Genomic DNA, 23,092 nt, shown 5'->3' on the forward strand with positions numbered 1-23,092 from the left:
GTTAGGCAAAGCTTTAACAGGGAGCCAAAGTGGTGCCAGAGTAAGCCCTGGAGAAGTGAGTGAAGAGGAATAGAGCTGAAGAGATTATTTGTATCCTGTAGGATACCCTATAGGGATTTTTATCCTATAGAGAATCGAGGGGCTAGAGCAGCTGTGGGGAGAGGAAGTTAGAGAGGGGGCAGTGGGATGGGGAGGTGGGCACTCCTGAACATAGCTCCTGGTGTTGGCCCACTCCTTTGCATAACCTCAAGCCTATTTCCCATCCTGCAAGTGTCTGACCATGGCTATTCACACCCAGCACCCTTCCCATACCACACTCAGCCTCTCACCCTGCAGCAGCTGGAACAGACTAGAGGGCTGGCAGCCACTACTGGGCCATCAGCTTTCCCCTCTCTAAGGACCCCCTAAGGAAAACAAATAATATAGGTCCTGTGGCTAGAGATTAAATGGTACTAGTGGTCATTTCTGGCTTCAGAATCCATGAATCACCCCTTGCTGCCTGGGTGGGCTTTCCTCCTTGGTTAAAGGTCTACCAGAAAAAAAAATAGAGCTGATTTCTAATCTCTTAGCAGAACTCAAATGGCCTTGTAGGTCAGATCAGTCTGGTTAACTTTGTGTTTCTTTGCCTGTTCAAATGGTATTTGGTGTTTTCCAGAGAAAAAGGACTGAATCAGTAAAATGATATAGGAACATGTTGCAAATGTGCATGCAACATGTCCTTTTTTAACAGCTATTTACAATGGCCAGTATCTCTGTGGTTGAGCTCTCCACAGCATTGAAAGTAATGATAGTATTGAATATTTCACTTTGGTAGCCCATACACAAAAATTGGAACAATACAGAGAAGATTAGCATGGCTCCTTGGCACGGATGACACGCAGATTCACGAAGAGTGACAAAATATTTTTGAGCCAACAGTATGCCCAGCAGGACTAGGAAAGTGATTGTCCCTCTGTACTGGGCAGTGATGAGGCCACACCTTGAGTCCTGCGTCCAATTTTGGGCTACTCACTACAAGAAGAACACTGAGATGTTGGAACAAGACCAGGAAGGGCAACAGAGCTGGGGAAGGGTCTGGAGCACAAGCCTGATGAGGAGCAGCTGAGGGAGCTGGGGGTGTTTAGCCTGGAGAAAAGGAGGCTCACAGGACACCTTATCTCTCTCTGCAACTCCCTGAAAGGAGGCTGGAGCCAGGTGGGGGTTGATCTTTTCTCCCAGGCAGCCACTGACAGAACAAGAGGAGATGATCTCAAGCTGCACCAGGGAAGGTTCAGGCTGGACATTATGAAGAACATCTTCACTGGCAGGGCTTGCCCAGGGAGGTGGTGTCACCATCCCTGGAAGTGTTCAAGGAAAGGCTTGATCTGGCACTTAGTGCTGTGGTGTAATTGACAAGGTGGTGACCGGTCAAAGGTGGGACTTGATGATCTTGGAGGTCCTTTCCAACCTTAATGATTCCATGATTTTATGATCTACTTAGTTTATGACTCTATGTATCAGGAAGAATTCCTGGTTAGTATATTCTTTTTAAACATTAAAGTATTTCTGCAACAGCTAATATTGAAAAAACCCACCGAAAAAGCCTTTACTGGATTTTCATTTAGTGCACAGACCAATTAGTTAATTGCTCCATGCTAAAGCAAATCCTCAGCACTTTAGTTTTCAAAATCTGAACTTCTACATAATTTTATTAATAACCAGTAGCTTTATAATGGGCCAAATTAAGCCAAAATCCTTTGTGCAAGGGGGCATAATGTTTGAATTTTAAAAATCCATGAGAGACTTGAATTTGTTGGTTAGAACCCAATACTAATTAAAATTAGAGAAAATCCAACAGACCTTTGATAATCACATCAAAAGCTCGCATTCATTTGATGTGGATTGTCTATATTTCATTGTTACTCTCTTAAAAGATTATTTATGTACAAAGAGTTAGAAAAGAATATTAATATTTAAAAAGTGGAACTATATGGGCAAACACTGATTCAGCATATGATTTAATTTAATAAATGTTTGCTTTATTTTGCTCAAAATCATGACTTGTGACATTATTTTTTGCATAAAGAGTGATCTACAAAGATTCTTAGTAAAATATATTTCGAGTGGAACAAGAAGTTTAGCTTGTTTACTGGGGACTGGATTCAGCAGCATTTGCTTAACAAGCTGGGCATTAAGGAACCACATCAGTCATATTTTCATTCCAAATTTGCCACTGGTTTACTGAGCAAAGTTCCTCAGAGGAAAAATCTGATTTCATAAAAGATCACACGCCAGCCCTAACAGTCTAAGATGCTGTACTGAAAGTTGTCTGGAAATTCGGCATATTTTATGCAACTAAGAGCAAAGAACTTTCCTCACAGCTGAGTACATGGAAGGCACAGCAGCATTATAAAAGGGAAAGATTCCCAAAGATGTCTAGACACAGAGAAAGTATGACCTCAGTTAGAACACTCTGGTGTTTACTTTTCCTTTCTAGAGAGGAATATACAGTACTTCATGATTTCAGTATGCAAGGCAGCAAGGTTTCTGAGCAGTTCGGCAAAAAACTTCAGTTGACTTCAGGATGGGAAAAATAAAAAAGAAAGGATCTGAATAAAAATCATCTCTGAGAGTGGGAAGCAGATAGGAAAGGAATAATAGGAAGCAGAGTGCAGCTACTTTTCATTCCATCACACAGACAGTGTTTATTGCATTTTAAAGGTATCCACATTAAAAAAACCTAACAACAAAACTAACCCCAAACCACTCCAATATTATAAGGTTCCAATTATTTAGGAAGCATTTAAAAGGCAGCTGGCTGTGTACTGCAGACTCAGAGAGCACAGCAGAGAAACTTTGTCTCAACATTCTTATTCCTCTACTCTGCCCTCATGAGACCCCATCTGGAGTACCTCCAGATCTGGGGCCCCCACAAAGGAAGGACATGGACCCATGGAGCAAGTCCAGAGGAGCCCCCACAAAGGAAGGACATGGACCCATGGAGCAAGTCCAGAGGAGGCCACAAAGGCAATCACAGAGCACATCCTATGATGGCAGGTTGTGAGATTTGGGGTTGCTTGGCCTGGAGAAGAGAGGGCTCTAGGGAAACCTTGCAACAGATTCCAGTACCTAAAGGGGCTACAGGAGAGCTGGAGAGGGACTTTTGACAAGGACGTGTAGTGACAAGGGGAAATTGATGGCTTTGAACGTAAGGAGTGTAGGTTTAGACTGGATATAAGGAAGAAATCTCTGCAAGGGTGTTGAGACATTGGAACAGGTTACTCAGAAAAACTATCAGTGTCCCATCCCTGGAAGTGCCCAAGCCCCAGGATGGGGCTCTGGGCAACCCAGCCTGGTGAAACCTGTCCCTGCCCATGGTCGGAGGATTGGAACTAAACGATCCCTAAAGTCGCTTCCAACATAAACCATTCTGTGATTCTATTATATATAGGTAACAATGGATTTTTTACATAATCTTGGGTTCAGGGTCCCAGTTTTTCTTTCTTACATATTTGAATCTCTTACTATATTCAGTTATTTTATTTATTTTTAATGTTACTCCTTAAATATTATCCCACATATGTGTGTGGAAGAGCATACTATCTTTGCCCTTCTTCTTTGAAGTCCGATGATAGCATTGAGAGATGTTTATTGAAAGACACAATGACACCTTGTTTTTGCATAAGAAATTATCACTAAAGATTCTTGGTTTAATTAAGTAATGCATTTAGTTTGCTGGCTGATCATTTATTATTTGTAACAGCCTCAGTTCAACGTATCACTACCATCAGTTCTGCTTGGGGCTACGTATGTTGAGCCCACACACAAAAGGAATATCCCAGGAGTATCCTGTGAGTTAGGTAGTAAGAAATGCAACACTGCTGACTGACCATCCTTGCAACATACGATGTATGCAACCAAGCAACACAAAAAAGCTCAGTGTATTTTCTACATTGCAAACTCTTGTCAGTCCAAGCTAACCCAGCTGCAAGAACCAGTCCAGCTGTAGAAGCTTCAAGTATCTCTGAGCTTAACTTTGAAGAATTAATTCCCTTGAGTTCCTGCAGAATTGTTCCTGGTGCCTGAACTGTTCAGTTATCTCTGCAGTACACATTTACCCACAGTAAACATACCCACAGTGTCAAAGGCTGCAGTAGAACCTGTCTTGGTTTTTCTTGGGCAACCCTTGTTTTGGTTTTAATCCCACAGTGTTTTTGTTTTGATCACACACCTTGAACTTCTGCAATGATAGGGGACGAGGTCTATGAAGCATTGTTTACAGCACAGCTCCATTCAATACACCATCCTGACTGAGTCCTAGGCTCAGGCCTTGCTATGAGTGAGGTAAGAGCACTGGTGGGGGAAAAAATTATTGAATGTATGCAGGTAATTAGAGCCTGCATCACTGCTTACACAAAGGGCTGGTGGAGGCAGGAATGCAGGCTAATGTTCTTTTAATGTCCTATCTTCAAATATAGTGCCTTGGAGGGTTATGTGTGTCTATATAAATAAAGCAAAAGCCAGAAATGCCAAAGTATAAATGGACAATACTGAACTCCTTAAGATGGCAAAAGGCAGGCAGTACAGTTTGTTTTCATGATGTGTGATTCCCAGGAGCCACAGCAGATTTCAGCAGGGGAAACCTACCAGAGAAGTCCTCTTGGCTGCAGATTACAAGATCTTTAAGGAGCTCTCTAGGAGTAGAGAAGGATTATTAAAAACAGATTACTTCCAGGCTGTGACAAACTTCTTGGCACAAGCTAAAGGTGACTTTTCAGATGTTTACAACTAGTTTGATAAGATTTTCAGAAGGACATCATTAAGCACCTCTTCAGCACTGAGGCTAAGCTTTTCTCAACCTGCAGGTTCTTCAGACAGACTTTGAATGTGCCAAAACTTAACAAAGTAGCTGGTAGTTTACACTTTAATAATCAGCATAACAATATAACCTGTTAATCACAGTCCCAAAGTTGGTTGAAGTTTTCCAGGAAAAAAAACTTCATGTGCATACCAGACATCTGAAACTAATAACTCTGCCTTAAAAGCTACAAAGCTAGGTGAAAGCAAGTACCTCATCATTAGAATGGTTTTGGTCCAACACAGGAAAGTAATCTTATTGGAAAGTCAGTTCAGTGGAACTATATTTTTTCTTAGTATAAATCAACAATTATGATGAGAATCTACTCAGGAAAATGTCAGATCTCATGATAGTTAACTAATCAGTATATGTCTTTGAAAGAAAGAGAAAAAATTAATTCCCTCTTCTTCGAGTGAGCCATAGATATACAAATCTGACATTTTCTTTGGGTAAAGTTTTGTGAAGAAGGGTTTGCAATTATGTTTTTAAATCTAAATTTCACTTCAATGTGTAAAAGAGTATTTAAAGGGCAATTTTAAATAATCAGGAAGATCAGTGCCTAGCCTCCTGAACTGGAAAGTATTTAAAAACTAATTACTGACAATTCTGCTCAATTAAGTTCATGTAACTCACTTGTTTATTGCTACACAAAAGTGAATTGATGAACAACATGGGTGGAAAATACAGTTCTCAATAAAATAAGAATGAGACAAGGTATTAATGTCTCCCTCAAATACGTGTATTTGTCTTTGATATTAGTGTGATTTCCATTTGTGCATGATAAAAAGATCAACATTAGAATTCTGAGGGTTAATGTTAACATGGCTTCCCTTTTTACATGCACAAATAACTGGGAACAGTTTGCAGAGTATGTTATTTGATAACAAATATACCTTTAACTATCAGATTAACAGGTACATTAATGTATGTAGATGCTGACATATCCACATTTGCACCCATAATTACTTGCAGATGTGGACTATGGGCGTGAAAATGGCCATATTTTAGATATTACTCTTCAAATCTACAGCATATTTTTATTCTCTAATGATTCTGGCATGAGATTTTTTTTTTAATAGTCAGATTTCAGTTAGGTTTGTGCTCCTAACTCAGGCAAGTATTTTTTGAAATTTCACCTTGAAAGCACACTTGGAGTTGTCACTTTTCAGATGTACACAAGAATTCCATCTGCCTTTTCAAATTGACACGTCTCAGCCTTTGACTTTTTTATCTACAGGAAGGCTATTATGAGACGTTTCTTCCTGCACTTAAAGGTTTTTCTCTATTACTTTGCTCCCCCTTGGAGCTCTTCAATTCCTCTCTCTAATCACCAAGGGTTCTTCATGGTGCTCTGCTTACATGCAAAGCAAGAACAAGCAAACAAAAGCTGTTTGGGCACATCATATTTCTTATAAATTGGGGAGAAAAAATAGAGCAGTAGTAGTGCATTTATTTCACTACACTAAGAAACCCAGAAATCAGGAGAAAAGCAGGAAGGTAAAAATCCTCCAAATTCTGTCCTGTAAATTTGGGTCAAAGATAAGGTCCATGGTAGAGAAGTAAACAGAGCAATAATGGTGACAGTGTTTACAGCTGCTGCAATGATTTCACAATGGTACTGGACCACACTAAACACCAAGACAGTGGTGATTTTATGGCCTCATGGAATGGAAAAGGAACATTCTGGAGTTATAAATTAATCTGCTTATTCATACAATGGTAGTCCATTTTATTTCAAACAGTTCTCTGACCCTTAGAGTGTCAGTATAATAGTCTCTGCCTAAGAGTTGAGGTACCCAAAAGCCTTCATCATGCCTCTGAAACAGGCCACCTTTCACTCTTGTGTTCCCTTTACCAGAAACATCATCAGAAGTCTCAGGAGTCTCTTGGCAAAGCTGGCAGCGGCTGCCTGTGGCCATTGGGTTAGGAGAGTTCTGTGTACAACTTTAAAAATGGAAGAAACCAATATTGAATGATAACTCCTAAATGTCTCAGTCTATCTACTGTAATTTCTGTCCTGCATCCTCTCATCCTTTCTGACTACCTTATGACAACAAACCCAAATGGATTTGACCTACACCTAATCAGTCAGCGCCCAAATGATAGAATGTGACAGAGCCACATGGGCTACTGGCTAACTCAGAAAGCTGTTTTCCTAAAGGTGCCACAGGAATTTGATGTGAAGGACACTGATGTCATTATTGATATCCTTCCTTCCTGTCATCACTGCACTGAAATGACTGAGAGTGTAATCTACTTTTGTAGTATGATGTGAAGTTAGGGACAATTTTCACAATAAGTGAATATGACAAACTTTGGGGTAATGCTAATGCTTATTGGGAAAAACACAGCTGTATAAGACTTTATAAAAAGACTTTATTTTATTCTGCAGGCTGACAAGGTCCTAGGAGTGCTGCGAAAGAGACACATCAAGGAATTGATCTCTGGTTTCTACATGCCAGTCAAGGTTAGGATAGCATCCTCAGCAGCAGGTAAGTTTATGCGCTGCATTGGTTTTATTAGGGTCAGAATCAAAGTAGGAAACACTTTTGAAAGACAGCAGTCTAAGACAATGGTCTAAAGCCAAATGGACCCTGAAACTGGCCTTACACCTTTACTGAAATCTTTTCTTCTTTGCGCAGGTGGCAGATGACATTCATTATGCCCCATTCAGTAGAAAGAATAGAAAGAAGAGAGGCATGAAAAAGACAAAAATGAAAACCAAAATGCTATAGCACTGAGAGGAAAGATGGCAAGAGAAAACAAAGTGCAAATGTTAGATGTTAGTCATATTACTTACCATACCATTGAAGATGTTGAGATATTATAGTGATAAGTGTAGTAAAAGAATCCATCTAGAGCAAGGGTGGACTTGTCCATGGAATTTTGGTGTTTCTACATTCAACCTTCTCAACATGCAATGCACTTTTGCCTTCCACCATTGCAATTAGTTATTTCATTGGCATGTTACGAGAGTAACAAATGCCCCTACATTATTTTGTGTTCCTCAGAGAGGGATGATTTTGAGCTGCACCCATTAGAGATGAAACCAAGTGTTATAGAGATTAAAATATCAAATAACAACAGTTCCAAATGGAACATAGATATTGAAGTAGGCTCAGTCTCTAAGACAAGCAGAAAGAAAAAAGAAAGTTGGAGCTTTAACTTATAGTGTATAAGCTAAAGAAATAAAAGAGTGTAGTAATGCAATATCTTGTTGGGTCAGGACCATTTTGAGGAAGGATGGCAAAATAAATCTTCTTAAATGAGAAAATGATGTAGAACCAGAATCTAGATGAAATAGTTTTATTGGACTCATATCAGTTATGATTTGAAAACAGAAAAGGAACCTAAATCAAGCAAATCCATTTAAGATAAAGTGATAAAAAAATCAGGTATTCAACTAAACATTTACAATTCAAAAGGACAATCTTTGATGAACTAATGGAAATGTTTAATAAAGCCCATTAAAACTAGAATCCCAAGGGATCTGGCCATGGAAGAAACCTGGAATTTCAAAGTCAAAAGTATTGAAACTTACAGAACATTTTATTTTAAACTAGAGAATAATTTCAAACAACTCTCTAGTAATTTACAAATGAAAGATGAAACTTCAGGCTGTCAAAATAGTTTCTGTGTTTGGCCTGGAAGAAGATATTGAATATATGCTATTTCCTTCTTGAGCCATATAAATTGAGACTAAAATGCACAAGGAAAGAAGTTGGGCAGCTTTGCAGTCAAGGTAAAGCAGAGATTAAAGATAATCTAGGTGTGGCCAAAAATGAAACAAATTTTGCCTCAGGTTTCAAAAAGAACAATTATGTTGATTTGGGAGGAAAAAGAGAATGTTTCATGGCAGCTTTCATTTACACACCCTTGTTATCTCAACTGTGGTGGAAACAGAAGTCATGAGTCTTAATACACTCAAGTCAGAGGGATTAGGGGGTCTCCCTTGCAGGATTTATGAGAACACACCTTTCAAATCAAACACCAAATACTGTGCCTACAGTTAAAAGAGGAGAAAGTAATCAGGCATCTGTAAGCCTGTATCTCTGTAGATTGCTTTAGGACATATTTTGAAGGAAAAAATATTTTAAGTCAATTTAATAGGATGTAAAACAACAAGGGTTTAATCAAATGTGGATCATCCTAGACAGAGTTTCTAGACAAAGGAAGTGCACAGGATTTCATATATCAAGACTTCAGGAAATGGTGCCAACTATGAAGAGAGCAATTTAAAATCAAAGGAAGGAGTGAAGAATATGTGATATGAAGTATGAAATTGTCAGGCAAATAATGGTAGAGGAACTGGAGATGAATTACTGGTAGAGTTCTTGATGACTAAGTATTGAAAGAGATGGTGGTTAATAGTCTAATGTCTGCTTTTCACTCAGGAAGCAAGAAATCAAAATACAAATCTGCTTATACCTCTCAACTCGGTATTTTTATCAGTAGAGGATAACCCGGATATCATCTAAAAGATCTGAATATTCTTGAGGAGTGACAGGATAGCAGCTCATAACAGAAAGTTCTGCTCCAGAGTGAGAGCTTATCAGCTGAAAAAGGTGTGAAAGGACCTGAGTGGACTAGCTAATTGCAGAATTATATAAGTTGCCAGTACAATGAAAACTCCCACAGCCCATGGTTGTATTAGATTTATTTCTAGAAAAGCCTGTATGAGGTCTTGCAATACTTTCCAATCTCTCATTATATATGTTCAAGAATTATGAATTAAAACTTAAAGCAACAGAAAAGAAGAGATACTAAAAGAAGGGAACACATCCTGATTGAAAAAACATGGCCAAGAGAAATAAGACTGAAATATAGACTTGAAAAATGCTTTACAGTTGTGAATACAGGTTGGTTAAACATCAGTAAGTACTAGATTCTTAAGGATACTGGTTTTGATGAAAGGTGACACAATGACAGTAAACTGACTAATGCATTTCACCTAGAACTTACCAGAACATTTCTAGTGACAGAGAAAGCAAAGGTACTTTGTGTTTTAAGCTAGAACTCCAGCAGTAATGCAGTAAAACAATTTTAATGACTGGACTACATAACTCTTGCTATTTCTGTCTTCCTAAATGAAAATAAATATTTTAAGTGTTATAACTCACAGGTCTGAAACCCTAGTATCATCTAGTCCAAGCTCAAGAATGACATGTTTCTTGTTTACACATTTACCAATCTGGAGGCTTTTACAGCAAAAATCTTTATCATAAGAACTATGGGTAGTGAAGTGAAAACACTGTGACTTAATTTCATTGTTATTTTTCCTGAACATAATACTGAGGAACTTCCTATATGGCTTTTATTAGTGCATGTGTTCTGAATCCTCAAATGTAATGTTTGCATAATTGTCTGAAGATCGCTGGATGTGTGTGGAAATGTCACACGTTAAAACCCTATTAATGTAAACTTGCAGGAAGAAGGACAGGGGATTTGCCCAGAATTTCTAGAAAACTAAACAGTGGAATTATTTCTTATGCTAATACGAAGAAGGGAGGGAGGGAGGGATTAGTAGGGAGAGAGAGAGAAAGACAGAAAGAAAAGAGAGAGAGAAAGAGAGAAAGAAAGAGAGAGAGAGAAAGGGAGAGAGAGAAAGGGAGAAAGAAAGAGAGAGAGAGAAAGGGAGAAAGAGAGAGAAAGAGAGAAAGAGGGAGAAAGGGAGAAAGAGAAAGAGAGAAAGAAAGAGAGAAAGGGAGAAAGAGAGAGAAAGAGTAAAAAAGAGAGAAAGAGAGAAAGAGAGAAAGAAAAAAAAAGAAAAAGAAAGAAAGAAAGAAAGAAAGAAAGAAAGAGAGAAAGAGAGAAAGAGAGAAAGAAAGAAAGAAAGAAAGAAAGAAAGAAAGAAAGAAAGAAAGAAAGAAAGAAAGAAAGAAAGAAAGAAAGAAAGAAAGAAAGAAAGAAAGAAAGAAAGAAAGAAAGACCTATATCAACTCACTTCAGTAAAGTCACTCCCACATCAAAGTCTTCTTTTCCTCACCAGCTTCTTAGTCCAGCCTGCCTCTTCCCCAAACCATCTGACACTTTTCTTCAACTTACACCACACATCCCTCTAGTTTTATTTTTCCCAGAGCTAATTAATAACACCTCATCACTGTCCTGCAGTATCCATGCACCTCCTCTGCATACTCGAATTTTGTAGGTGGGTCAAGGACTTTCTTGATTTATTGAATCTGTCAGAAAGATTATGACTGATATTTAGGTCAAATCTTCTATCGCATTAGTATAACTTGCTGACATAATGCTGCATTATAGCCAGGCTTCTGCATATGACTTTTTTTCCGAGTTTCAGCCTGCAATTTAAAAAGGAAATAGACTGGAAACGATTATAAAATGGAAAATCTTAACTTTATCTTCCTTGAAATTCATGTCAATAGACTTGGCCACGTTTAGAAGTATATGTCCTATATGTCATGGCTTAAATATATCATTCCAAAATTTCGGTATTTACTGTTCTCACTCAGCTGTTCAGTCTCATTTCTATGCTGTACCTGAAATTTTACTTCTGTCATTTTCTACAGTCTTACAAATAAACAGAAATTGTAGAATTTAGCAAATGCAATTATCATTAAAAACTTTGTGGTATTTCCTTAAAAAGCACTCTTAATAGTGAAAACTTTGTATATACACCAAGCCCCCTATCCCAAGACAAATTAAAACTAAAAAAAACAACAAAAAACAAAACCAAAACAACAAAAAAAGGAGACAGTTTTCACAAATTGAAAATGTTAATTTACTCTATGCTGAATAATTCTATTTTTTAAAATTTTCTCTGTTATGATACAAGAAATTATAGTGTTCTAACTAGAAATAAAAATCAGTTCAGTGATATTATGTGTGATTGACCAATTGTCACCTGTTTTGGAGCTGCACCTTCTTTTTTTAGATAATTTTGGTTGTTATTTTCCAGTTTCTGTCTGGAGAAGGCTGAACACAGAGTATGAGATTGAGAAAAATCACGCTGGTCCTTGAGAATGAGAAAACTCCAGTCACAAAATAAAACTGTCTGGAGAAGTAATAACTGAGGAGTGGTGTGGCAGTGAGGTCCATCAGTGACAGAAATTGCAGGAGGCAGGCATGAACAGCTGCCCTGGCCACCTTGCTCGGCAGCCTGAGGAAACCATTATGTTCTGGCCAAAGAGAGAGCAATGTGGGTAGGTGAAGAAATCCCAGTATAAGAAATGAAGTAGAGAGAGTTGGCAAAATTGAGGGTAAAAAACTCACAGGGTTTGCAATGTCGCCTGCTCATTAACAGCTGAAATTCTCACTGAGTGCAGTGGCAGAGATAACTGGCTGGCCCTTCAGAAGTGAAGGCTGCCTTCCTCAGAAGGAAGGAACTAAGAAAGAATTGTTTTCCTCCTTATCGCCAATGCTGTCTATTTCCTTTTAGGTCTATGGGCTTTAAATTTTTCCGGTTCTGTTTCTGTCCCTTCTCTTTTAAGTTGCCCCTCTTCTAACTACAAGAACACGTGAAAAAGAATCACTGAAACAAGGAGTCTGAATAAATTGAATGATTTGATAGTCTGGAAATCATTACAGAAGTTCTTTCTGATATAGCTGAAAATGCAGCTTTAAAACCTGGTGTTGCCAGATGTGATTTTTTGACTTTGGGAAAAACATTGCTTACAGTTGCCCTTGAATTTTTGTGCTTAGCAAAACTAACTCCAGTCACTGAGTCAAACTAATGATTTATCCATGACTTAACCAGCAATATTTACCCAACTTTGCAAAGTGATCTGGGCTGCACAAAAGCTGTATGAATGTGGAAATAAAAACCAAAGTCCGGATGTCTATTCATGGTCTAAATTCAGATGCACTCTTAGGAATTCTGTAGGGTCGCAACTGGTGAGCATGCATCTTTCATCAGCTCCAGAGTGGGGATGGAGCATTCGAAAGGATTACTGCTTTTATGTGCTATTTTGAAAGAACAATTATTGTACGTGTGAATCAGTAATCCAGTGTTGTTTCATAGGCAATCAGTTTTGTGATATTTATTCATTTCCTACATCCCCTGTCTAAGCAGCTTAGGGAATTTCAGGGGCAAAAAATGAGAAAACGATGAAAAATGCATAGTTAAACATTCAGTCACGAAACACTGAAATAAAGGTTTAAGCAACCTAAAGAAAACTAATATGTAATCTTGGCATATGGATCAAGTCCAAACCTGAAACAACATTTTTCATTTCACCATACAACAGCACAAATCTAGTTTCAAGGAACAATATCTGTAAGAAATGACTACTGTTTAAAATTTCTAAAAGTTATCCTTTCTTAAAAAAATAATTTCTAATACATAAATATAATGGAGAATGTTGTTTATATGATGTCTCTCTCAAAAGAAAGCATTTTAAGCCAAATATCATGCTATGAAAAATTTGCAGGCATTAAGAAGCTTGCTATGTAGTGACAAAATGCTCATTTCCACTCCATTTCCAAGAAGAGGGAGTTTGGTTTACCAAACTATCTTGGTCTACATCCTTGCCACCAAAAATATTACAGGAAGCCAAAGATGCTGGCGTTTTTCTGTCCAGACCTGGGTGGGTATGATGATTGTAGAAGATTCACAAGAAATTATTTGCCAATCTGTTGTTGCCCTCCCATCAGGCCTCATAGTCAGCCCATGGATCAGAGGAAGGCAGAGGAAATGGCTGCTCTGCCCAGCGTGGGCTGCTGTCAAACAGCTCAGCGAGGTGTCCAAACCAGACCTGTGAACTGAGATGGCCTAATGTGCCCCATGAGGCCATGGATCATTTCTGCTGCATAAAGACCTCCACTGCTGCCCCTCTTTCAGCTTTGCAATCTGTCTAGGAGCAAACTAAATCACCTGAAAATAATTCAGGCATTGATGTATGCAGCTTGCTCATGGGCTGAGAAGCAACAAGGACACTACTCTGTTGTCTTTAAATTTCTTTTAAATTACCCCAATTCTTTAATGAAAAAGCACAACAAGCAGCTAGTATAATTTGAATGGTTTGGATTTTCTGTTGAAGAGCACACAGAGACTTATATAAATATACTTATCTATGCAAATTCAAAGAAAAGCTGACACATCCTTTTACCTTTTGTGAGAGAATCATTAAGTTTTATGTGCAGACACCTCTAATTTAAATCATGAAGCTACCACCAGAACTACTTGGCTTTTCCAAAATCTTGCCTCAGCCCTCAGCCTCCAAATAAAATATTAATTGCTGATTTTTTTATTACACAATCACTTCATTAATCCCAGATACTACCCCCATATATGAATGCATTATAACTTAGATCTGGGATTCATTAATCGACCTAGCTAATTTGATCCCTAAAAGCCTGTAATTAGGAATATGCAAAATCGGTTGAAAAAAATTTGTTGCAAGCAGACATTACCTGAATGGTGAGTGTATAAACCTTCAGTAAGCCTTGTTCCTGGGATTTTTCCTTTTATCTTTAAAAGGCTTTAGAAAGTTACTGACTTAGAAAGTCACTAAAAAGGAGGCCAGGAGAGTAAAATGTGTGAAAACCAAGGAGAGAAGATAACCTTTTATACCAAGTTATTTTCATTTATCCATGTGACCTAATCTAATTCAAGACCTCCACTGGTATCTGTCAGAAAAGCATGTGTAACAAAACAGGCTGCAGTCACGGAGAGAAAAAAAAAGTAAGTTCCTGGAAATGAACAAAAAAGGCATGAATTCAGCTTTTTTTGAATGCCAAATTGCACTTTAAAGTGTCATGTATGCCAGGTGGGATACCTCTTAAGAGACAAAGATCTTCCACCTTGGAGGAGAGCAAGCATCCTTAGTCTATGCAGCACCCAGAGGAAAAAGATGTTTGAGAAGGTGAACAGCTGAATATGTATGTGTTTTAATAAAGAATTTCATTTGGAAGGTTTTTGCAGCGTTCACACAGATTGAGTTTTAGGGAGGAAGTGACTCTGCCTGGCCTGCTCTACTGTCAGAGGAAATAAGTGAAACTAAAATGAAGTGATAATATACTGTAGGAAATTTAAGAGAAAGAAAGGCAGAGGAAAAATGGCAATCTGGGACCATACAGCTGATCCCCAAAATAGACACAATGACCAGTGCCAAACTAGCTGCCAAAAACAGTAGATTGTAAAATTACCTAATACCTATGTCATGTTTACTTTATATTTACATTGGGGAATGGGCTCCCCAACAGACACAATACTTAACAGTATTTTTGTTCACTGTCACTATCATTACCCACCATCTGCTCTGCCAAATTTCCTTTCTGTTCTTTTTTGTGCATTCATCAGCACAGTAGTAAGTAACTACCTTAATGACTGCAGCATATTGCTTCTGGATTAGCAGCAGATATTGTACTACTCCTGACTTATGCACAGAGCTGTAAGTAGGAGACTTGGCAGGGGGTTCCATTTAAAATCCTTTCCCCTTTGCAAAAAGAAACAGAGTACATAGGAATTTTTTGTCCCAACTCACTAGCAGGGATGTGATCTATGGTTTGGCTTAAAAAAAAAAAGGTACTTCCTTCTGTGAAATTCAGTGAAGTACCCGCCAGCTCCACAGAGATGGCTGAATTCTGACAAGATGCCTTAGTGTGATGGGTAGCCTGAAATACTGGCAGAGAGCTCTGCTTACTTTGCTCAAAGCCACAGATAGAAAAAACCACAGATTTGAGTAAAGGGCAGCTTTTGAAAAGGACACGTGTTTGCTGACTGAACCTTGTGGGTTAATATGGTGACCCACAAGCACAAGGAGGCCTTTTTGTCTTTGTAGTCTGTGGGTAGATGTAGGAGCGGGTAATCCAATCCTGGCACATCTTTACTTATTCTTTGCTTTGAGGCCATCTAAAGTGAGTTCTCCAAAACTTATCTCAGTGCCCTTTTTATGTGTGCTGAGCAGGCTTTTTGTTGTTGAGTTTAGTCAAATACTGAAAAAATTGCCAGGGGTGGGTTTTTTCCTTCTAAAAAACTAAAAAACAGACCACTTCTTTTCAGACATCTTGTACCAAGATAGGGGCAGGCAGGGGATGGGGAGGGAAAAAGCTAAGTAAATGTGAATAAAGTAAAAAAAAATATAGAATACAAAGAATGGCCAAGGGAAATTTGGACCGGAAAGACTCCTCAAGAGTATCATGGTATAAGGAAATATAGCAGAAAAACATATAGATGTATAAAAGTTCAAAATATATTATGGAAAGCTCCTACTAAAAACACATTCAAAAACAGTTACTTCTGATTCACAAAGAGAGGAAAAATGAAGTGATCTTAAGCTTCAGGGATCCTACAATGGAGCACTGCCAGGCTGTTTGAATGCAGGCAGCTTCAATGCAGCCCAGACAGGCAATGGGCTAAAAGGCATAGGAGCCTCATTCTGTTCCCACTAAATTCAATGGCAAATTTGGACTTTAAAACAGGCATGGAGTCAGCAATTGTATGCAACAATCAGGGACAGCAGAAGTTAGCCGTGGTGTGAGAGCTTTGTTAATATTCTTGTGCCTGGATCTGTCAGTGAGGTCTGCACTCCTCTTGGCTAACTGTCCCTGAGGCTGATTCCATCAACCTGTGGAAATTAATCTAAAGTAAAAGGAAGACCAAAACCCAAAGCTTGGAACTACCAGTATGCAAATTAACTGGTGCCATAGTGACACTTTCTTAGAGCTTTCACAGCCCAGAGCTGTGATCTGACTACATCACCACTAGTATGGAAAGATAAACCAGAAGGGACTTTTCTGCAGTTGTACTAATATACACTGATGTGAAAAGTACTGTGTATTTCTTGATTTTAGCTGCAGAATAATTCCAAATTCATGCCAATCTACTCAGCAAGCCTATGGCTTGGCTGCAACTGTTTCTCAAGTTTTAAAATAATTTTAATATAATTTGTTGTAAACATGTGAGAAGCTCACTGGTACCAGCCTGTAAGGGCTCCAGAGTTTTCCGGACAGCCTCATTCAGATATGCCTTTTCTGATTAAATCTCGCATTATGAAGCATAAAAGCAAACATTACTAGATTATTATTATCCAAATATTGCTCTTCTCTACACAGCAGCTTTTGAGGAGCATTCAGGATTGCGTTTTCTCTCATTACCAGTGATAGGAAGTTGGGTACTACTAATTTTTCTCCTTTAAAAGACACTCTTTGGTATTTTTGGTGCATGTAGATAGATAGATATAGATTAGATATAGATACACACACACATATACTTTCCACTTATTGTCATACAGTAGGAAAGGAACTCTGCTGTTGTAAACTATAAAATATGGTCATTGACTAAACTTCCAAAATTAACTTCCCTTTTAATGCGTCTCAGGGCTCAAGATACCCAGCCCTGAGATTCCTTCTAGCGGATCTAATTTCATACTGAGGTGCATTATTAACTGAACAACTGCAAATGGAGAAAACTATTGATCACATGGGATAAGACAGAGAGTCCAGAGAAGTGAAATGCATACTCTGAGCTATCACAGCAGGAGGTAAAGCTCATTCTGGTGTTGCAAGTGGGTCTAAGTGGCACAGCTCAGAGGTATGTGGTGTCAGCTTGTGGAAATGCACTGGGAGGAGGCTCAAGGAGGAAGTCTTGCAAAAGCCAGGTCCCTTGGCATTAAGAGCTTTAAAAACCAGCATGGACTGCTTAAAATAAATCCTCTAGTTTATAGACAGCCAACATGAGGGGCTCAGGAGAGTGTAATATGAGCATGGCTGCTCAATCCTGTGAGTGAACATGATGCTGCATTCAGGACTAGATGTAGTTTTGATGTTTTTCTCAGAGCTAATAATGGAAGCAGCAATTCACTTTCTCCAGAGAGAGGAGTGGAAGGCATTTTAGCAGCCTGAATATATTTGTGCACAGGGCCAAGGAAAGTGGCAGGATAGATTTCAAAACTCCTTATGGAGTTGTTTTTATGCATACAGAGCAGCAGCATTTAGATCTATATCATAAAGAAAAAAAAGAATGCTTTTTTGGAACAGCTGACTGCAGAGAAGAGAGATGGTAGTACTCTTGTGGGTCCAATATCCTTGTAGATGTACAATGTCAGCTTCAGCTATCTTAAACCAAACACACAAGCCCAAAGACAGCCCTTCTTTTTAATGACTTTCTGAACTTCAGCAAGGTCATATGCTTTTTGACAGCAGGAAATTGTTACCCAGGTATGCTTCTGAATTTTCCTAGTATCACTACTTATGTGCACAGTTGAGAAAGAGCTTCCTTTTATACCTCTTGAAAAGGGAGAACATAACATTATCACAAACTTTTTGGTTGTTTTTTTTTTAGTACAACTGCAGAGGGACAGCTTTGCTAAGATATGTAGACATTTAGATTTTGTAACAGGTCTGCAGAAACACTGCAGGTGTTAGACAGGTCCTTGTACCTCATTAACACTCATCCTTCAAGTTGTTGCAGATATTACTCTACATCATGAAAACTGGGGCTTCAGAGAGAGTGGAGTTGTACACACATAGTCCCTTCATCGCAGGTCCAATCCTCTTATTAAAACTAGAGCATGCCTAGTTTAAGATAAAATTTAAGAAAAGTGTATGCTGTAGGATAATGTCCAAATTCCCACTCAACAGAGGGGCCTACTGAAGCTCAAGATGCTCTGTCAGTCCCCTCAGCTGGACAGGGGAGAGAATATATAACAAAAAGCTCAGGGGTCAGGATAAGGGCAGAGAGAGACCACTTAGCATTTACCATCATGGGCAAAACAGGCTCAACTCAGATAAAATGGTTTAATTTAGTTTAAATCAAATCAGGATAGGATAATGGGAAATTATCTCCAAATTTAAAATATCCACTGCACCTGTGTCCTCCTCAGTGGGAGGACTCCTCGCTCGTCCTCTGCCCCTGTGGGGGTCCCTCCCATGGGAGACAGTCCTCCATGAACTCCAGTGTGAGTCCTTCCCAGGGGATGCAGTTCCCCATGAATGGCTCCAGTGTGGTCCCTTCCGTGGGGAGCAGTCCTTCAGGAACAGATGGTGCCTGCATGGATTCCACAGCTCCTTCAGGCAAATCTGTCACTCCTACTTCAGGGCCCTCCATGGGCTGCAGGTGGATCTCTGCTCCATCGTGCACTGCCACGGGCTGCAGGAGCACAGCCCCTGCCTTTCCATGTTCTGCACCACAAGCTACAGGGGAATCTCTGCCTCGACACTTAGAGCACTGCCTCCTCTTCCTTCCTCACTGACTTTGGTGTCTGCAGGCTGGTGCTCTCACTCTTGTCTCTCTAGCTTTCATTGCCGCGGCTTTTTTCCCCTTCTTAAATATGTTGATACCACAGTCACCAGTGTGCTTGGCCTTGGCCAGCAGTAGATCGACCTTGGAACTAGCTGGCATTGATTCTGTTGGACACAGGGGAATCCTCCAGTAGCTTCTCACAGAAGCCACTTCTGTAGTGCCCCCACTACCAAAACCTTGCCACACACCTTGTCTTGGGTTGGAAGCTTAAAGAATTGGTGTGGTTACTCCAAGACTGGGACATATTGGGATATACAAACAGGACAGTGAACAGATATTACAGGACCCTTGAGTATGTTAAGGCAACTGTCTGGCTGACTATTCACCCCATGGTACAGACTAATATTTCCCTTCCTACTCAGGCTATCACAGCATATTGCAGGTGGCTACTTCTTTGTTATCTCAAACAAAGAGGCTGTGTGATATCCAATACAATCATTTGCAATGAGAAACTTTTTTTATTTTGTCTTTTCTTTTTGCGACACTAGGATTATGCCAGACTCACTTCCTTTCTCTCCTTTTCATCCCTTTGAGGTACAACTAGAAGAGATGCATTTTTCCATAGGTTCCTAAATGAGATACAAGAAAAGTGGTCTGGAAAGGTTTCACTAAGCATGGTGAGTTTTTAAATTTCTATTTATTCTGTGTGTGAGCACAGTAGGATGAAATTCTCTCTAGACCTTTAAGTGTGCTTCAATTGTACTCAACCAATTGCAATTCCTTGTTCACAAAGGCTATTGAAGTATAAACTACTCCCACATCCACTATGTTGAAAGTAATCATTCAGACATAGAATTACTCGAATTGTATGTACATGAGAAATTGTTTTCCTGTCATAAGGTTATCATAAAATAAACAGCAGAATCTGCATGAAGTATGCATCTGACTCACGGCTATCCAGAGAGGGCATGCTCTCTGCACTTAGTTCCTCTTTTCTCTTTGACATATGAAGAGAACAGAAAGAGACTAAACAGATCCTGATGATATAGTATCTGTCCAGAAGGAATATATGGAAAGTATAGGATGAAAAGCCTTTGACATACTCTATAAACAATATAGCCAAATATCTCCCAGCAACAAAGACAAATTAGGAGAATCAGCAAACAAACAAACAAACATACAGACATAATAATAATAATAATATCAAGTGTTTTAATATAATTTCTATCTATCTACGAGTTCCATTAATCATGACTTTAGAACTCATCAAGAGAAGACAGGGTTGAATTTATTTCATGAAAAATAGAGGCATATGTTTGATCGAAATACAAAGTCTAAATTTAAAAAGTCTTATTGGCTCCAGTTAGCAGAGGAAAGTAGCTGTTCTAGGCACAGTTCTTCTGCCTATTTTGAATATTATTTTCATGTGAGTTAACTACTGAACTCCCATGCCCAGTTCTTGCCATTTAATATACAGGGGATCTAGAAAGCCGATTCAAAACCAGCCTCTAGACTCCAAGTATTAAAGATCAGTATGATGAAAGCTATCATGGACGTCCATGAGGTCTCCCAAGGACATTGGATGAATACTTATTCTCAGAAATTATTCCCTTTGTTGAAGGCTTGAGGAACACTCAGACACATTTGCAACTTTTTTTACCTGTAAAATGTAGAGAGGACTGTATTATGAATATAGATAATTACTATTATAAAGATTATATGGAGAAAGACTATTAGGATTTTTGTGAAGCTATGCCTGATCATTTATGGAATAAAAGTAGAAAAATGTAGACATTTCAACCAATCATTTGGCCACATATTTTTAAGAAAAACGGAATCACCTTATTGTATAAGTAACTATCTGGTTTCATTCAAGAGAGGCAAGTAATATAATTTATCTCACAGAGCCATGACCATAAAAGTATGTAATTCAGACTATATCCTGTTCCATTTTTCACTAAGACAAAAATGAACAAAAAGTCAATATTTCCTACATTATGCTTAACAGCTCTCAATAGCCCATAGGAAGGAGTTTGGAGAAAATTCTCTAATTGAGGCGTAAAGGGATGCAGCTAACCAACACCCACAACTATGGAAACTGCATTAATTCAAAAGCATATTACCAATTTTATCAATACTTTTAGTCACATGGAAGCATCAAAATGGTAGGCAACATCCACAGAAAGAAGAATGATTTTTTGTGATTTCTTCATCAGAAAATCTCACAGCTCAACTCTGCCAAGAGTCTAAAAATCTAATCAATATTCTCACAAAAATTTCAGATACAAGCATAAACTTTGTGTAGATTTTCTGCAAAATGCACAGCATTTTAGCATGCAATCGGTGCAAAGAAATATTCATGAGGCAGATCTCTGCATTATTTGCCAGCGACTAATCAAAATGCAAACAGAAACAAGCAAAAAGGCAGTAGGATGCATGTAGAATGTGGAACTATTTTTTCTTTCTCATCTGGTATTTTACAATAAATGTATTCAATCTTCAGGGTTTATTAATCACTAATATTACTAGAAATTAATCATCAATTACTTTACTCATTACATTAGTTTATCAAATTATGTAGGTTATACTCCCAGATGGAGAATTCAGCAATGTCTTGAATGATTTCTCTACACTCTTGGACTTTACTCAGTGATGCTCAAAACAATTTTGGTCAGAGGCTAAAGAACTATTCTATGGCATTTGTATATATTTGAAAATCATGTTTCTTCCTAGATTAAGATTAGCATTGGAAGCCATTAAGACTGTGTGTGTTTCTATTCAGAATTCAGCATTGCTTTGCTTAAAGTTTCTTTTCTTAAGAGCTGGGTAAATTTATTTCTGAATCAGAAATATTCCTGCATACGTAGTTTAAGGTCTCATTCCCTTTTTGCAGATTAATGCTTTTCCTTTTCTTATTATGCATACCATGAAAATTTCTGGAAAACTAAATTACATTTTGAATTGCATTTTGCTTTTCTCATTGTGTCTTTTCACACAACCCATTTGTTCTTAGTTGATGCTGTCATGGGTGGAATATACTCTGCGTAAGAAAAGTATTGTTTCTTAAGTGTAGTAAATCTTGGTCTGTGCTTTACAGTTTGTCACTCCTTTTCTTCAGCACAGAAGATAGCCAAAATATTTTATCACTGTCTTTATTAACAAGTTGTATTATTGTGAAGTTTTTTCTGTTTGCTTTATCCAAGCCATCAAATTATATTTGATGTTAATCCTCTTGCAACTTTGAGCACTCCATTATTCTCAAGACCTGTAGAAAGCTATAAAGCATAAATCTTCATCTATTGCTTATAGCTGCATTGCTTTATCTTTCTAACAATTAATCTATAATGTATATATTTTTAAATTAAGTCCATTAATTTTTTTGTCAATAAGTTTCATGGAGATGAAAAAAAAAAGACACTCAAATATTGAAGGTCAGAAGGACGTTTCAGTCACCAGGTTTCCTATTCCATCCCTAAATTTTACCTGTATCAACAGCTTTGTGAGACAAGATTTACAGACACCAAAACTACATTTTTCAACAAGCCATCAGTTTGATTTGTGGATCAGGAGCATGCCAAGTTGAAAAGTCTATAAAAAATAGTGCCGAGTCTCTGTTTTGTCCTTGTTGACAACAAAGATATCTTGTGTGATTACAGCTTTTGGAATTAAAAAAGAACTCAGAGGCCAATTTTTGCCAGGTGGCCTGGAAGCCTGGTGGGGCTACATTTCCCAAAAGAATTCAAGAACTAAGGTTCCACTTAATTTCACTTCAGAGTAAACTTAGACTTGGGTACTTGCTACTAATTTTTCACTTCACCAACCATGAGTTTAGCAATGCTTTCAACTTATAAATAGGGACATATTAAAAGCCCAAATCTGTCAATGAGGACACAACTAAAAAGCATGGAGATGTAAGAGTTCTTTGGGGCCTTTCCACAGCTCTAGCCTCACATACCCAGACACTCAGACATCTTCTTAAGCAGTGAGCAGGGGAGGGTTATTCTTGTCTTAATGCACCAGAACAAGGACTATGAGACCTGGTCACATGAAACACAGTAACATACAGAGGAATGCCACACTTGGACTGACACAACAGCAGAGGTACAGCTTTGCAG

At 38.4% G+C, this 23,092-nt stretch overlaps 1 non-coding gene across 1 annotated transcript; it reads left to right on the plus strand.

Moving 5' to 3' along the window:
* The first annotated feature begins 802 nt into the window (after positions 1-802).
* On the plus strand, positions 803-905 carry LOC115901508. Its single transcript, XR_004060563.1, has one exon. It is a non-coding gene; the product is annotated as a U6 spliceosomal RNA (small nuclear RNA).
* The last annotated feature ends 22,187 nt before the right edge of the window (positions 906-23,092 follow it).

The sequence above is a fragment of the Camarhynchus parvulus genome, chromosome 2, assembly GCF_901933205.1.
Source record: "Camarhynchus parvulus chromosome 2, STF_HiC, whole genome shotgun sequence".
Classification (NCBI taxonomy): domain Eukaryota; kingdom Metazoa; phylum Chordata; class Aves; order Passeriformes; family Thraupidae; genus Camarhynchus; species Camarhynchus parvulus.